Below are 17,362 nucleotides of genomic sequence, written 5' to 3'. Positions count from 1 at the left end.
GACGGCTTGCTTCTCAGGTTGCATCAGCTCAGCTGCATTGGAATACAGTCTTATGCTTGTCTGCATGGTTATGCCCACTTGTTTAAAGTGTGGTTTTGTTGTTTGGTTTTTTTTTTCCTTTTTCTGCCCTGGTTGCTGATAACTAGATCTGAGAAAATGGTCTCACTCAAAGCTGCTGTCTCTTGAACCGTGTGGCCTCCTGGTAAGCTAGATGTCAGCTTTCCTTTTATAGCTGTTTCATTTATGAAATGTTGTGACCTATGAAATGCTTTTAATAGTCATTTTGACCCTGATAGACAAACTGTTTATGTTGTATGATACCAGATTGGTTTTGGGACAATAGGAGGCAAGATTTAAATTTTGCCTTTTGTTTGCTTGGTGTCTAAAGAAGCTTAAAGAGATGCTTAAAGCCTGAACTGCCTGGCCTGTGGGGAGGGTTGGGTGGAAGGGGGAGTGCGGAGCTAGTAATTCAATGGGGATACAGCAGCGTGACTTCCAAGTCATCTGCTGCTAATCTAATCACCCTGTGTTCATAATCAAATCACCCGGTGCAGCTGAAATGTTGTTTCTTAGCATGTACTCTCAAGGTTAGTCTAAGTGAAGTAACTTGATATAAATGTTGCACTGAAGATGAGTCCTTTTCCTTCCCTGGGCTACGCAGTTACACAGTAGCAATACTGTTGGAGATCTGTCTAAACCCAAAACTGGTGCTGATTTATTTACAGTGATAGTTCAAGTGTGGGTAATATTAAACTTCTACAAATGTTCTTATACTGGTTTAACTTTTCTCTAGCTGAGCAAAATATTGGTATAACTGTGATAGTGCTAATGTTAAACTGAAAGTATAGGCCTGTATCTAATAGAAATGTTTATGTTGATACAGTCACCATGCTGATTGACAAGAAATAAAATTACTGAAATTAAATAGAAACTTTGGGTTAGGCATCTCTATTTTTAAAGCAGAGTCTGCAAACTTTATTATTCCCTAACCTCCCCTCTGCTGCTGCATTATCTAATGAGCAGTAGGTGGCAAGTACAGAGACCCATTCCACTCTGGAGTGGGAAAGGACTATATAGAGCTGCCTCACCCCAAATTTCTTGTTTTATGCCTGCCTCCCCAGCAAAGTAATAAAATAACGAGCTGTTAAAGCGTTATCTCTGGAATACCTAATTAAAGGGAAGTCTATTCATCAGGGAAGTAATCCTAACTGACCTTAATTTGGATGTATGGCAATAGTGGGTGTGAATGAGCCACTAAAGCACCCAATTTATGATTCAGGCAGGCAGCTGTGTAGCATTTATGAAAAGCACGTTATCAGCTTGCTCTCTTGTCTGATCACCTGAAAGTGAAATATCTCAAATTATCATTTCTTAAATGTGATGTACAGAAAGAAATGTAGTTTGAAATAGGTAAGTTTCATCCCAATAGAATCAAAGAAGCGCTGCTCAGAGGGGACCTCTGGGACATGTCTAATCCAGCTTCCCACTCAGGCCAAACCCTTGTCAGCACAGGATCGGCTCAGCCGTGGCTTTGTTGGTCTGAGTCTAGAAAGCCTCCAAAGAGAGAGCTTGCACAACCTTTCCAGGTGACCTGTTCCAGCACTGCAGTGCTGTACTAGAGAACAATATTTTCCCAATATCCACCGCGAACCTCCCAGTCTGCTCTCTGTGACTGCTGCCTCTTAGTGCATCATTGGGCACTACCAAAAAGTTTGGCTACATCACCTTTGTAACTGTTCCTCAGGTAGTCGCAGGCTGGTCTTAGCCTCATCTTCACCAGACCAAACAACACCAACCAAACATTTTCCTCAGCCTCTCCTCACAAGTCATGTGCCTCTGACCATCTTACTTTTTGCTGGATCCTGTCCTATTTCTCTGCAGCCCAAAGCTGGTCAAAGCATCCCAGGTTCAGCCTACAATACTGACGGAATAATAACATCTCTGAGCCTGCTCATGAGAAGTGATTCTCAAAACCTTAATCTCTCCTGAAGCCAAGGGGTTGAAATCATCTGTTTGGACAGTCTGTAAAACAGGGTTTTTAAAAAAAAAAAAAAAAAAAAGCTGGGTGAGTTTGCATTTTCTCCTTCTTTCTGAGGTTATGAAGCTAATTCTGTATGTAGCAAAAGTGGAAACTATGTAGAATTCACGGAGACTATATGTATTTGAAGTCCTGTTAATCTGGAGGCAGATGCTAGAGACACCCGGAACTTCTGGGACCCAGTCCCAGAAGTCTTCCATGGGTGCTTAAAATGCTACTTCTGGACAAGTCTAAAGTGCCTTAGTCTTGACAGCACCAAGCTCAAACCTGTATTGGGGAAAAGATCCACAAATGAATTATTCTCATGTCACCACTGTGCTTTAAATTGGGAGAATGCTCAAACACATCAAGTTCTTCAGAGGGTACTTGAAGAGCAGCTATTAGCATGTCTGTGTCTAAGAGCTTAATTATTACAACACCCATTTGAAATAGGTTCTATTCTTTCCTCTGTTCTTGCATTGTTTCAGGGAAAGGGTTATGGCTTATTACACAATGGTGCAAGTTATCTTCACTTTCCTCTTCCTGAAGCTGTCTCATGTGCATGGAATATTTAGATGTTCACTAAATCAGCAAGAGAAAGTTCACGTGTATACATGAGTGAGCATGATGATCTAGCCCAGGGGTTAGGACACCCACCAGAGAGAGGGGGTTGCCTCAGTCAGGGTCCTTGTATGGCTTTTAAATTTGAAGTAAACATTAATTGAAGCAAGGACTGGAACTCAGGTCTGCCTGCTCACAGATGAGTGCGCAGACTGGACTAGAGAAAACTCTGTGCTTTCTTTCAAGCCCAATGTTTAATTATTTTGTACAGAATGTAGCAGCTCTGGCAGAAGGGGTATAGAGTGGTCTTTTTTCCAGACTACCTGAACAAGTTCAGAAAATCAGAATACCTTTTGGAATACCTTTTTTTTTCCTTGCTGTGGGATGTCTAGAAATAGACATAAAGCACTAACCTAATAGCAATGAATTAATCCTTACAGTAGCCCCCTGAAGTATTTAAGTAGTAGTACTCATTCTGCAGGTGACTTAATTGTGGCATGCTGTACTGAGGGTGATTGCTCAGTCAGCAGCAAAGCCATGACTATGAAATGGAGGAGTCCTGACTCCTAGACTTTTGCTGTAACCAGCACTTCTTTCCCAGTGCATAGATTTGCTATAGAGTATTTAGAGCTTCATTAGAGACCTAGTTGCCTGCCAGTATATTATTTTAAGAAACTAATGGCTGTGTATATGTTTTTACGATCGCTTTCAATATTCTATGGAATGAGAGACAAATTTTGTAACTCGAAGCATGCTATTTCTGAAATGGAAGTGTGTTTTAAAATTTAAAATGAACATCCGCTCTCTCCCTCTTATCCCCCCCCCCCCAAAATAAAGATCGTGTTTAGATTGTCCAACATATTCTAATACCTACAAATGGCAGTACCTACTATGCAAACAGACCAACAGAAGTATCAAGTACTGTGCTCAGATGTAAATTCTTGTGGGATCAGGCTCTATAATACTAACCAGACATTCATGCCTCAAATGGCATTTTAGGCATGCATTAATGACCCTAAGCGACAGACCTTCTCATCTTATTGCTTAATTAATCAATGGCCCAGTGGCACATTGGCAGTGCTCTTTTTCAAGCTGTGCCTCCCCTCAGATGGTAATCAGATGGTATATGGCTGTACCTACTTATGGGAAAGTCAAAACCCAATAAATAAAGTTTAATTTCCTGATTCCCCTGGGATATAGTGATTCTTTTTAACAATGCTTCTTCAGTTGAGTTGAAATTAAAAAACAGCATGATCAACATATTGCATAATATTTCATGGATGGAGTTAAGTACCAGGTTTAAAGACTTAAAAAAAAAAAAAAAAGGGGGGGGGGGAGAGGACTGGCGGGGGGAAGACTGTTGATATAGAAGCAGAATATTTTCCATCAAAAATGCCTAATCGTATTTTTGTTACTGGTGTTAAACTCTACATTGTCAGCTTTTAAGCATTACTGTGAAGGTTTTCTGTGCATGTGTGGTGTTAATTTTCATTCTAAATTAATCTTGCTATCATTTGGAATAGAATTAACATTTAATCTTAAAAATATTTTGTAACATGCAATACAGTTAGGTACCATAGGAGGGCAGATGTGTTGAATGGCTTTATTTTGATATGTAAGTGTTACCTTAGTGTAAGATCTACTGTAGTGAGTTGAATTATCGGATTTATACTGGTATCAGTGAGCTCTCAGTCATGTCAGAGAAATGCAACAACTTGATTCGGACACAAATGGAAATATGTAAGTCTCGTGGGTTTTATGGATTTAAATACCTTTTTCTAGTTGTTCATTTTTGATGCTTACAAAGTTCAAAGATTTTTCAATCCACAGTTACTTTGTTTTGCCTTTGAGAACCTATAATCTGACTGCAGTTACTTACTTAATCACTGACAATATCCAGCAAATTAACAAAATTAGTTCTTTAGTTTACTACTTAGATTTAATTCAATTTTTTATTTTTCTAGCTTCAAGTTTTCAATATGTGTTAATTTATGCTACAATTTTCTTTATGCTTCAAGTTAAATTCAGGCTTAAATATAAAAGAGCTTTAATGTCTGGGTTAAATAATTCTTTATGAAATCTGAAATTTGAAATTCCATTCAATCCATATTTGCCTTTTCAAGTGAGTGGAAAAATGAATGAAACTTGTTTTGTTAGAGGAAGAAGTGTGTGTGTATTTTGATGGCTTAGATGATCCCTTCTTGCAGGGTAATTGGGAGGGACCCCACTGCAGTGATGGGTTCCTATGCACTGTGCTTGTGCCAAGGTCCCCACCAGCAGACTGTTAGGTTCAGAAAAACCGTCTCGGAAAATAGTTGTGATCTCCCCAGTCTGTCTGTTTGGCTCTGTTGTTCCCAACCCCTAAGCATCACAAAAGGGAGATTCCTGCTGAGTTGTTAAGCAGAGGCTGTCCTGCAAACTGGGAGCCCTGCTTTCCCGTAATGATTGTAGAATGAAGGCTGTCAATGGGCAATACTATGTCTTCTGAAAGTGGAGAAGAATTTCCAGCATCCTGAGCTGAAAGAGTGAGATGAACGTTTCATCTATCTCATGTAATGAAGTCCCTGAAGTAGAAGAGGGCTTGTTAAGCAGTGAAGACATTAAAAGGCACAATTTCTAAGACAAATCCAGTCCTTCAGATGCAGAAATGACTGTGTGGCAGCCTGACCTTTTCTTGCTGTTCAACTGACCCCACTTCTTCCCTCTGAGACTGGCTGAGTCTCTCTCCAAATACACAGTAGCACCTGCAGAAGGGATTCAACCAGACTTCCTGCAGCATGAAGCAGCTCTAAACTGCTGTGGAAGCAAATATTCTTAGGTCATGGGAGGATGATGTGGAAGAGTGGTCTTCTGTTGTCCCCATACCCGACAGCCCACAGAAGGCAAACCCTACTGTGCTCTAAAAGATGAGTTGTCACAGGGTCTGTTAGCAGATGGATCAGCCCTTGCTTGCAGAAGTGGACACTTTTGCTCCATATCCTTCTTCTACAACACAGCTTCAGACTATCAAGTTGTCCCAAAACATAATTTTGGGACTACACCTTAAGAAGAAAGATCCTCCTCACCTCCATTCTCTCCCATATTCTCTGGTTGCTCTTATATTTAAACTATCCAGACTCTGATCTTACTGCCGAAGTAGATATCAGAAGCCAATATGGCAGCTGTCTTACAGGCAAAGATCCTGCTGAGATCTGTAAGAATAATTCATGTGTCAGAACACAGGCCATCTGATAATTTTATTTATCTTTATGTGCACATGTCTTGTTGGATAAATTCAGAATAATCTGAGCCCGCTGCCCAGTGTATGGTCTAAATGCTGGTATCTAAGACATGAATAAAATCTGTCACAACTGTTGATGTCCTTATTACACTCTACATAGGAAGCCTGTTTTGTCATTTTCTTTGCACTGTAATAACGAGTATCTACAGTTTTCATTGTATAATGAAAACCTCTCTCCCATTTTCCTGAGTGGCATGACTGTAGGCTAACATGCCAACATTGCTCTTTTACAAAGATGCAAAAACTTTTGTAGCCAGCTATGTTTTGCTATTTCTTCCCTACTTCTCCCCACTCCCCTTTAACTACCCCAACAGGATTTTTGCAATACATTTTAGAAATATTGTATGCACTCTGACACAAAACAGTATCTTCAGCAGTAATAATAAATTAGACGCAGTGGGAATTTAAGCTTGTTCTTTTGTCCAAGGTGATATAATGGAAGTCATTCATAATGAAGAAAAAAAGTAGTTGTTATGCAGCATTTTTGTATTAAACATGCCTCCCCAAATTATCCAGAGTATAAAAGAGAATGTTTTTAGAGCTTTGTTACAACCATGGTTGAACAAAATGCATGTGAATGTCTTCTTATTTGCATAACTGGATTTCTTAAAATACAAACCATTTGTATTGTGTCAAGCTCCCTCAAGCCTTGCTACCTCACAAGACGTATCATAGTTTTATCATTAATCAAAACAAAGCCAAAATCAATAAACATGCATAATCAGGAGTCTCTGATTCCAGTATGCAAATACACAACATATTGATGAAATGTTTCTGAATCTAAAATAGTTTTACTCTTTTTTTCCTCTCAGAAGTCCCTGAGCCTTTTAATTTTAATATTTTATGCATTGCAATGCAAACAGTGTAAGAATGAGTTCATGTATCGGCGATAACAAGTTAAAAGATAAATGTTGGATGAATCTCCTAATAGTTTTTGTTTACTTTGTTGACTTTAAAGGCAGTTTATGCTTCTGAAAGGCTGGTAATTATTTGACCTTTAAAGGCCCAATCCTGCACTTAGCAAAAGCAGTTGCTCTGGTGTGCACTTTCCTGCCTGTACCAGAGCACAAGCAGCCGGGTCCCCGAGCCCTGTGCCAGGGCCGTTTGTTAATTAGTGAAAATCAGTTGTTCCTTATGTGTAGGGCAATTGAAGTGTTACATTACAAGGAAACAGAAATGATGTTCAGTCAGGAGAGGCTGCGTCCTTGGTGTGTGGCCAAGACAGTGATCAGTACCTGCAGCTCCACAGGGCAAGGCCACTGTTCAGGGGGAACATGGGCTCTGCTCATGCTCTCATGCTCAGATCTACCGTCTGAAGATGCCTCCAAAAAGAAACATTTCAACAAGAGATTCAATAATTTCGTAGGTTTCAGCAGGGTTGCACCACTACAGTTAAGAACTTCTGTCAGTGCATGGCTCAAATTAATGCTGCAAAGCCCTTTAATCTGAATCACAGATTTCTAACAAGTGAGCTGTGATGGGCTAAAATCTTATCAGCAACTACTGCTTACCTTGTGAAGCTGTGCATATCCATAGCAAGTACAAAACACAGACCCAAGAAGCGGGCATGTCAACAACCAAAGGATTAAAGTAAAACAGAATTCTATGAAGGCCAAAGTTAAAGGAAAAGAAGGATGAAAAAGATCAGTGGTAGAAAAGGCAGGCTGCAATTAAGTTGAAAAAGTTCCTTGTTTGCTAGTCAAATAATAAGCCGTGTCAGAGCTGTAGAATTGGCTATTCTAGCATAATTGCATCTCTTGTGTATCTGTGGGACTCTGCTAACCACAGGCACGACTGTCTCGTGAGAGTCATCCCCTCTGAGCTGATTTATTAGCAATGTGAAAAGTTTAAAGGTGTGATGTTTATTTTATATCATAATAAAATAAATGTGGCAGTGATCATAGATTAGGAAGCACAGTTTCAAACTGTGAGAGTCTGTACATGGTACTAATGCTTTTTTTTATTGATTCTTCAGTGATCTGAAACTTTTCTTTTAAAAACAAGATAGAGTTTTAATTTTCATGGCAAATGCCTGCACTAAGGAGTGTATTTGGCAAAGGGAAGAATAAAGGTTACTGCAGTGATGGGCTGATGATCAACAGGAACTGATGTTTCAAGCCAGAACATCTCATGATGTTGTTGTTCACTTAAGTTGCTTTACTGCTGCTGCATAGTGCTTGGTACGTGTTTGCCTACCTGTCTGTGCCTTAACCACACTGCTTAACCACCAGAGGATGGTGGTTTCTGGCAGCAGTGTGCTCTGCCAGGATAACTGTGTGCGCTAGCCACACTCTGGAGAGCATGGAAAGATATTCCTCAATATCTTCCTCACTACTCAATTTCCTGAGCCAGCAAGAAGAGTGAGAACTGTTCATCTTTGCTTATACAGTGTCATGGTTTAACCTCAGCCGGCAACTGAGCACCACACAGCCACTCGCTCACTCTCCCCTCCCCCCGGGTGGGATGGGGGAATGAATCAGAAGGGTAAAAGTGAGAAAACTTGTGGACTGAGATAAGAACAGTTTAATAATTGAAATAGAAGAAGAAGAAGAAGAAGAAAAGACTATACAAACCAAGTGATGCACAATGCAATTGCTCACCACCCGCCGACCGATGCCCAGCCAGTCCCCGAGCAGCGGCCCCCCCGGCCAGCTTTCCCCCAGTTTACATACTGAGCATGATGTCACATGGTATGGAATATCCCTTTGGCCAGCTGGGGTCAGCTGTCCTGGCTGTGCCCCCTCCCAGCTTCTTGTGCACCTCCAGCCTTCTCAGTCAGTAGAGCATGGGAAACTGAGAAGTCCTTGACCAGTGTAAGCACTACTTAGCAACAACTAAAACATCGGTGTGTTATCAACATTGTTCTCATCCTAAATCCAAAACACAGCACTGTACCAGCTACTAGGAAGGAAATTAACTCTATCCCAGCTGAAACCAGGACAGTATCCACCCCTTATTCTATACCATTTGCGTCATGCCCAGGTCCCCCACTTTCCAATACATTCCCATTAATCACCACCCCTTTTCCTGCCTTTTTATATATATATATACACACAGATATCATTCCCTTAGTCTATGGGCCATCCCTCTAAAATGTTTGTTGAGTTCATTTAGCCCATGACTTTGGGCTCCATCTGTCATAATAATCTTTCAAGGCAGGAAAGATGGAGATGGTATGTGGTGTTGGATTGTTTCATGTTGAAGTCAGTTCTGGTTCCATCATCACTGCACTTTGCTCGGTTTCATCAAAGTTCATTCTTCATTAATCTGGGTGATTCTTATTGTAATACCATTGATATGGCATATAACATTACGTAGCAATTAACATCATACAGTTAAAATCATGGGCTATTCTCACCCAAAATCAAATCCCCTTGAGGTACACATCGGACTTCCCCATCCTTCCACATTATCCAGCAAGCGCACCCAGGTCCTTGAGCAAAAGCAATCCTGGATGGGTTTGCCTTTGCCCGAGGCAGGAATAACCCAGACTGTCTTCCCCAACATATTTTTTATGTGCACTGCAGGGACTTTATCCCCCATCCATATACACATCCTAAGTGTGTATCCCAACGTTTGAATGTCCCACCACCCATTGCTCTCAGCGTAGTCTTTAACAGTCCATTGTATCGTTCGGTTTGCCCGGAGGCTGGTGCATGATAGGGGGTGTGCTCTTTGGCCCAGGTGTCTACGAGGTTGTTTTGGAAATGAGTCCCATTGTCTGACTCAGTTCTTTCTGGGGTGCCATGTCGCCACAGGACTTGCTTTTCAAGGCCCAGGGTAGTGTTCCGGGCAGTGGCATGGGGCACAGGATATGTTTCCAGCCATCTAGTGGTTGCCTCCACCATTGTAAGCACATGGCGCTTGCCTTGGCAGGTTTGTGGGAGTGTGATATAATCAACCTGCCAGGCCTCCCCATATTCATATTTCAGCCATCATCCTCCATACCAGAGGGGTTTTAACCACTTGGCTTGCTTGATTGCAGCACATGTTTCACATTCATGGATAACCTGTGCAATAGTGTCCATGGTCAAGTCCACCCCTCGATCACGAGCCCATCTGTATGTTGCATCTCTTCCTTGATGGCCTGAGGTGTCATGGGCCCACCAAGCTATAACTAATTCACCCTTATGTTGCCAGTCCAGATCCACCCGAGCCACTTCAGTCTTAGCAGCCTGATCCACCTGCTGGTTGTTTTGATGCTCTTCAGTGGCCCGACTCTCGGGTACGTGAGCATCTACGTGATGGACTTTTACAACCAGGTTCTCCACCCGGGCAGCAACATCTTGCCACAATGCGGCAGCCCAGATGGGTTTGCCTCTGCGCTGCCAATTGCTCCGCTTCCATTGCTGCAACCACCGCCACAGGGCATTTGCCACCACCCATGAGTCAGTATAGAGATAGAGCACTGGCCACTTTTCTCGGTCAGCAATGTCTAAAGCCAGCTGGATGGCCTTTACTTCTGCAAATTGGCTCGATTCACCTTCTCCTTCAGCCGTTTCTACAACTCGTCGCATGGAACTCCATACAGCAGCTCTCCACCTCTGATGCTTTCCTACAGTACAACAGGACCCATCAGTGAACAGGGCATATTGTTTCTCATTTGCTGGTAGTTTATTATACAGTGGGGCCTCCTCAGCACGCGTCACCTCCTCCTCTGGCGATATTCCAAAATCTTTGCCCTCTGGCCAGTCCATGATCACTTCCAAGATTCCTGGGTGACTGGGGCTTCCTATTCGAGCCCATTATGTGATCAGTGCGACCCACTTACTCCACGTAGCATCAGTTGCATGATGTGTACATGGGACCCTCCCTTTGAACATCCAGCCCAGCACCGGCAGTCGGGGTGCCAGGAGGAGCTGTGCTTCAGTGCCGATCGCTTCCGAAGCAGCTCGCATGCCTTCATATGCTGCCAATATCTCTTTTTCAGTTGGAGAGAGTGGGCCCTGGATCCTCTGCACCCCCGACTCCAAAACCCTAGGGGTCAACCTCGAGTCTCCCCTGGTGCTTTCTGCCAGAGGCTCCAGGTAGGGCCATTCTCCCCGGCTGAGGTGTAGAGCACATTTTTTACATCTTGTCCTGCCCGGACTGGCCCAAGGGCTACTGCAAGAACTATCTCCTCTCTAATTTGTTCAAAACCTTGCTGTTGCTCAGGGCCCCATTTGAAATCGTTCTTCTTCTGGGTCACTTGATAGAGAGGGTTTACAATCAGACTGTAATTTGGAATATGCATTCTCCAAAAACCTGCAATGCCTAAGAAAGCTTGTGTTTCCTTTTTGCTAGTTGGTGGAGGCATGGCTGTTATTTTGTTGATCACATCCATTTGGATTTGACGACATCAGTCTTGCCATTGTATTCCTAAAAACTGGATCTCCTGTGCAGGTCCCTTGACTTTACTTTGTTTTATGGCAAAACCAGCCTTCAGCAGGATTTGGACTATTTTCTTCCCTTTTTCAAAAACTTCTCCTACTGTGTTGCCCCACACAATGATGTCATCAATGTATTGCAGGTGTTCTGGAGCCTCACCCTGTTCCAGTGCAGTCTGGATCAGTCCATGGGATATGGTAGGGCTGTGTTTCCACCCCTGGGGCAGTCAGTTCCAAGTATACTGGACACCCCTCCAAGTGAAAGCCAACTGTGGCCTGCACTCTGCTGCCAAAGGGATTGAGAAAAACGCATTAGCGATATCAATTGTGGCATACCACTTGGCTGCCTTTGACTCCAGTTCGTATTGAAGTTCTAGCATGTCCAGCACGGCAGCACTCAGCAGCAGCGTGACTTCGTTCAGGCCACGATAGTCTACTGTTAGTCTCCACTCTCCATTAGACTTCCGCACTGGCCATATGGGACTGTTAAAAGGTGAGCGAGTCTTGCTGATCACTCCTTGGCTCTCCAGTCAACGAATCAGCTCATGAATGGGAATCAGGGAGTTTTGGTTGGTGCGATATTGCTGCCGGTACACTGTGGTGGTAGCGATTGGCACCTGTTGGTCTTCGACCTTCAGCAACCCCACAACAGAGGGGTCCTCTGAGAGAACAGGCAGGGTGGACAGTTGTTTAATTTCTTCCGTCTCCAAGGCAGCTATACCAAAAGCCCACCGGTACCCTTTTGGGTCCTTGAAATACCCTCTCCTGAGGTAGTCTATGCCAAGGATGCACGGAGCCTCTGGGCCAGTCACAATGGGGTGCTTTTGCCACTCATTCCCAGTTAGATTTACTTTGGCTTCCAGTACAGTTAGCTGTTGGGATCCTCCTGTCATTCCAGAAATACAGATGGGTTCTGCCCCTATATAGCTTGATGGCATTAGGGTACGCTGTGTACCAGTGTGTACTAGAGCCTTATACTTCTGTGGGTCTGATGTGCCAGGCCACCGAATCCACACAGTCTAGTAAACCCGGTTGTCCCTTTCCTCCCCCTGGCTGGAGACAGGGCCCCTCTAGTCCTGGTCATAGTATTTGTTTCTCATTTCCTGTAAATACGAGTCAGAAGTCTCTTCATTAAGATCAGAAGTAAGATCGGCTCTTCTACTCTGTCTGGGGAACTGCCCGCTGGAAACTGGAGCAGCAATTTTCCTGGAAGAACCCCCTTCTGTGATTGATTTTCCTTGCAACTCACGTACCCGTGCCCCTAGGGCTGAGGTAGGTTTTCCATCCCACTTCCTCATGTCCTCTACGTGGTCACGCAGGTAAAACCATAGGGTGCCCTGTGGTGTGTACCTTTTATATCCTCTCTCTTGAGCAAAAGAATGCTGACTCCTAATAGCCGAGATACTGGTCTGTACAGGTGGGGAGTAGGACCTATCCTCTTTGAGTTGCTGGACCTCCCAGGACAGTTTCTCCACAGCTGAGACGAGGGAGGAAGAGAGACTTTCTTCGTACTGCCAGAGTTGGCCAGCCAATTCATCCACCGTTTGTCCCTCTCTGTCTTTCCAGGAAACCAGGACATACAGTCTGAGGTAGAACTTAACTTCTAACCTTTTCCGCCTCATTTTGGTAATTGGTTGTAATTACCAAATTGTAATTACCAAATCTGGTAATTTGGTAATCCAACATTGCTGCTGGACTATAAGCATTTTACAGTGGCTGTGTCTGCTTTGTCCGCTGTCACTTACTACATTGCATGCATGAGATACAATGTTGAGTCTTCTACGTATGCTTATTTATTGTTTATTTTAACTGTAATTTGTCATTTTGGTAGGTCTAAGGCTAATGAGTAATTGTTATGACCTGATGGACCTTGCACACAAGTTCTACGCTATATCTTTTTGTACTCCGTTATTTTCAAAAAGGAAAAAGAAAAATCCATCAGCCAAACCAGGAGAAACAAACTACAAAGCCTATCTGTTTTTGGCAAGGATGGTAGAGGAAAATACAACTGAGACCATTTTCTTATTGCTTGTGGGAGGTATTCAAATAAACAAGAAACTAGACAGAATAAGAGTAGTGATGCAAGTGATTAATATTTTTAAGCTCTTGGGTTTCTTTGGCTCGAACTTTCTGCAAAAGGGTGGAGTGTTGACATTAATCACAAGAAAGGACCTTCAGATTCCAGAACTGTCAGCCTGGCACCTCTTCTCATTGTTGCATTTATAAAGGAGGGAATTAAAAAAAACTACCTGCAGGAAAATCACAGAGGGTAACAAGCTGTGGGTAAAGGAAAGCATGATCTGCTCATCCAGGTCTGAGGGCTGGAAGTTTTAACATCGATGTGTACTGCAGCTCAAGGGAATGATACTCATTGGGTTTATTAATCTCTAGCTACATGGACTACCAGTTACATTTAGACTCATACAATGTTTTGTGTTTTGGAAATATTTTTCACATGAGACTTCTGAAGTGCATTGAAGAGAATAAATGGACCTCTCTCCACCCTGGAGAGGTATAATTAACTACTTGGCAAAGATAGGATTGGAACCAAGGAATTCCCTCGCCTTTATCTCCTTACCCTGCTCTAAACATTTTCATGACCTTTTTTGGAAAAGTTTTGCAAAAGTAATATTGAACAGAGGACTTTTTTCCCATGTCCTCCTCTGTTTTGTTGCACAGTGTGGTCTGTTTTAAATAAGCTCTACAGTGCAGTCATTTAAGGAAATGAAGATATTTCATAGCACGCTTAGCATTTGCATTTGAATATAGGCCACCCTGCTGTTTGATTAAACTGGAGTTTAAGAAAACTATAAGAGTTGTGGTTCATATGCAGTGCAGTACTTCACACTCAGATTGCAAAGGTTGTTGAAGGAAAAAAAAATGATAATATCCTTGGAAGTACATGACTAATGAGAATATATATAGCACTTCTGAGACAGCTCAAATATATAATTATTGTGAGGATTTCACAGACACATAAATATAATGATCTTCAGCGAAGTAAATTGCTACCTACCGATGAAATAAATATGGTCCCTTCAGAATTTGAAATAATTCAGTACTGTAGGTGGTGGGAAATGATTCACCTTAGCTGTTATCTCTGGAACAGTAATATAGAAATATATCTGCCAGTACTGTTACATTTACATTGTTCTTCATATCCTGTGGAGTTTGTCAGAAGATCTGTGGTCCCCGCCGATTTCCACCCCCTTATTTTGATAAGGCTCCGCACAGCATGGCTCAACAATGGGTTGGAGCAGCTAATATTGTTTACCACAGTAGGCATCTCAGCCATAATATTTTTCCAAGAAACACTGATGTGTTTAAAGGTCAGGTTGATACTGATTTGACTGCTAAACATGAATTTCATTTTTCTAGGAGTAGAAGGGTGTACATGCCTTGGGATAAAGGTTAAACTGTTGTTTATGCACTCGATATGTGGAAAACACAAGGCTTTAATACACAAATCATAATAGCCTATTCTGGTCAGTCAGGGAAATGCGGTGCTTTCCATTTAAATGGAAGCTTTGAATCCACAGGCATTTTCTGACTATCGCTGTAGAAGAAAACTCAGTGAAAACTTCGGTGCTTGCCTGGAAGATCTAGACTTTGCAACCAGTTTAAACTTTTTCCTGGGCGCTGTAGTCCAGAACTCGTCCAGGTCTTTCAGCAGCACTGGTAAAATTGAATTTTGCTACCTCTGATGAGGTGCCAGAGACTGGCCCCTCGTGCTACGGTAAGGGGAGTGAAGGGAAGGAGGGAGGGAAAGATGGACAGCCCTACAAGTTTGGATTTGCTGTTCTTGCCATCTTCGGTGGAGTGGGAGTGATGTGGTGGTGTCTGCTTTTGCCAACAGGAAGGTTACCTCCTCTCTTGTAGCTACCACCTCTCCTGTTCATGTGCCTCTTTCCATGGCAATGAAATCATGGTCAGTAAGGCTGGCTTAGCCATGGACATTTCTAGCAGGCTGCTGCACTAGACATCTGGATTCAAAGGAAGATGGGACCTGTTCTGATAGCTTCAGCTGGGCTGGCTGGGCTCCCCAGGAAGGCAAAACTTAGCCAGGACATGCTCAGTTCCTAATTTCTTGGAGGTGACACATCAGATGGAAGTGTAAGCACTCGGTGCTGAGCTATGCTCTATCTGCAGTTCCCTCTGTGCTCGATCTGCGGTGTTCTCCAGGCCAGGTGAAGAAGGTAGCACATCCCAAAGCTGAGAAGGAGCCTCTACAACATGAGCACAAATAGAGATTAAGGGTACGCATGCACATCCACGTAGGTGTCCATCTCGTCATTCTTTCCTGGCTTCCATTTTCCAGGTACTTGTTCTTATTTAAGTATCATTTCCTCCAGCCTCTAAGAAATTATGCTGCTCTCAAGAGAGATTTTATCCAAACCCCATGCTTGGTTTTGTGGGAAGTGATTTTTGCTTCCATCAAAGGGTATTCTTTGCCAACAAGTCTACTTTCTTTGTTGTACTGTGTCCATGTCGGTTACCCTCTCCTTTACCATTCCTCTCCTTTTCTCTTCTTCCAGCCTCTCAAAGTCTGAGTCACCTCATTTACCCAACCTGTTTATACCTTTCCTTCCAGCTTTCTTCCTTCTTTCTGTAATGAGAAAACTTCCTTTAATGTCAGGTTAGAAAGAGGCGACTGTAGCCATGTGGGAGGCTAACATACTTTTCAAAGAAATAACCAGTGCTCTCTGATCACATTACCTATTTCCTTAACCACATCCTTTGTTTTTTGGGGGATAGGGCTTTTGGGGCTGTTTAGATGTGTAGAGGGGACTGTGTCACAGGTGGTTGTCCTGTGCTGTTTTCAATACAGTATTCAGCTTCTGTCTTCACTGGGGCAATGGGATGCCTCTGCAGTAGACCAACACCAGCTCTAAAGATGTATTTTAAGACCTCAAGTTCACTTATCAGCACTAATAAGCACACAATTTCTACTTTTAACTTTGCCTTGTAAAAGGATCAGTTCTTTTCACTGTTTGTTTTAACTTTCATTGATTCATTTGGGTTACAAACTCTGCTTGAAAGCCTCAAAGTCCATCCAGAATTTTTCCTACTGAATTACCTTATAAGTGTTTTCTAGATTTGTTGTCGTATTTTATTTCTACAGATTTTGTCTCTGCAAAGACCTCAGTCCTGGCACAGCAGCTGAGGTCACTTCTTTGATCCGGTTTTCAGTGGGATGTTCTGACACCTTGACTATCTTGGCATTTGCTTTGAGAACAGGTGGAGAAAACAGTCCATAATACGCCTGTTGGCCTAAAAGCAGAGAATCTAGTAGTGCCATGAGTGGCTTGCTGGCTGACATCAATAGCACAGGATGCTGTATTTGATTAGCTTTGCTTTCACAAGAAAGACCCACTGTATTGTTTTGAAGAATGTGTTCAGTTGTTTTAACAAACTTAAAAATCCCCTGTGGCTACAGAAATAGAACATTCAAGTGAAATGGCTGCCATGTCAGGGATAAAAAGCCTTGCAAAATGTTCTGTCTACAGATCACACTCAATCCTGAAGCTGTATCAGTTCAGAAAAACTTCTGGATTTCTTTTTTTCTTTCATCTTCTGAAGACAGATAAATCTAGAAACCCTGCAGGAGGATTTCTGACTTAGCAAACAGAGCTTGACTGCATTTTGGTTTGGTATTTCAGCTCAACATTACAAATACTTGTGTCAAAGATCTTGGCTTGAATCCTGGAATTATTTCACATGCGATGATGTGATAATAAGAAAAAAATCCTCCCTGGGCTTTCATGCCTGCCTCTTATTTCTGCCAGGTTGCCATTACTCTTTTTCTGAAAAGGAAAAGTTGAAAAGCTAACGTTGTATTCCTGAGGTTTCTTATGGGAAGATGGTTTCCATGGATGTTGTATAAGGAAACTTCTTTGCTGTTTTTAAAAGGAAGAGATGGCACAGAAAAAAAAAAGGGGCCACTTGAGGAAAAACAGCACCGGACTGGAAATGAGAACTTTAATTTTCTCTCTGCAGCATGTTTTTCTTCTTCCACCCCTGCTCCTCACGCCAAAGCAAAGTCCCATGCCACCTTTCCCATCCTTAGTATTAACCATTCCCCTGCACTGATACCTTCTAATTGCTTTCTTAGAAAGCCATCTCTCTGACTTCCTGATA

The sequence above is a fragment of the Aptenodytes patagonicus genome, chromosome 5 (genome assembly GCF_965638725.1).
Source record: "Aptenodytes patagonicus chromosome 5, bAptPat1.pri.cur, whole genome shotgun sequence".
Lineage (NCBI taxonomy): Eukaryota > Metazoa > Chordata > Aves > Sphenisciformes > Spheniscidae > Aptenodytes > Aptenodytes patagonicus.
This window is presented reverse-complemented; position numbering follows the sequence as displayed.